The sequence below is a fragment of the Nematolebias whitei genome, chromosome 8, assembly GCF_014905685.2.
Source record: "Nematolebias whitei isolate Nwh7 chromosome 8, NemWhi1, whole genome shotgun sequence".
Classification (NCBI taxonomy): domain Eukaryota; kingdom Metazoa; phylum Chordata; class Actinopteri; order Cyprinodontiformes; family Rivulidae; genus Nematolebias; species Nematolebias whitei.
The window spans coordinates 1,898,718-1,899,776 of NC_056505.1; the positions used below are offsets into that span (position 1 = coordinate 1,898,718).

Sequence of the window (1,059 nt, forward strand, 5' to 3'; positions counted from 1 at the left end):
TTGTCACGTCTAGACTGGACTATTGCAATGGTTTATTATCTGGGTGTCCAAATACTTCTTTAAAACGTCTTCAGTTGATCCAAAATGCTGCTGCCAGAGTCTTAACTGGAGTTACTGGGAGAGATCATGTCTCTCCAGTTTTAGCTTCTCTCCATTGGCTCCCTGTCAAATCCAGAATAGAATTCAAAATCTTACTTCTAACCTACAAAGCTCTCAACATCCTAGCTCCATCTTATATTACAGATCTTATTGTTCCATATTTTACTAACAGAGCACTTCGCTCTCAGACTGCAGGTTTACTTGTGGTTCCTAGAGTTTACAAAAACAGAATGGGAGGAAGATCTTTCAGTTCTCAGGCTCCTCTCTTGTGGAACCAACTTCCAGTTTCTGTCCATGAGGCTGACACATTGTCCAGTTTAAGACTGGGATTAAGACTTTCCTTTTTGATAAATCCTATAGTTAGGGTCAGCTTGTTATGCTGCTATAGGCTTAGACTACTAGAGGACAAACTGACCTCTGTTCTTAAATGAATTGTTAAAATTGAATAGTTTTCATTTGATACTATTTCTATCTTAACATGTGATTCTTGACCTGCCATTGTGTATCTGTTCTTACCAAACTCAGCTGGTCGAAGCAGATGGTCCTCTAGTCCTGATCCTGGTTCTGCTAAAGGTTTCTTCCTCATGAGGGAGTTTTTCTTTCCACTGTCGTCTTCAGGGCTGGAACAAGTCTCCATGGGGCCCTAAGCGAAATTTGGTTTGGGGCCCCCTATTTCTTCTAATAATGTGGATTACTGCAATCAACAGTCAGATGATCAGATCATTCACCGACCTGACATAAACACTTTGCAACTCTGACAACCCTGTTTACATTACCCTATATGAATATATCATCTATAATCACTATGAAAAATCACATCATGTTGCTGCTGATCTGTTTCATGTTGCTGCTGATCTGTTTCATGTTGCTGCTGATCTGTTTCATGTCGCTGTTGATCTGTTTCATGTTGCTACTGATCTGTTTCATGTTGCTGCTGATCTGTTTCATGTTGCTGCTGAT

At 40.2% G+C, this 1,059-nt stretch overlaps 1 protein-coding gene across 1 annotated transcript in view; it reads right to left on the bottom strand.

Annotated features, from left to right (window-relative positions):
• LOC119413734 (regulator of G-protein signaling 3) overlaps positions 1-1,059 on the bottom strand; it is a 60,599-nt gene that overhangs the window by 16,872 nt on the left and 42,668 nt on the right. The window lies entirely within an intron of this gene.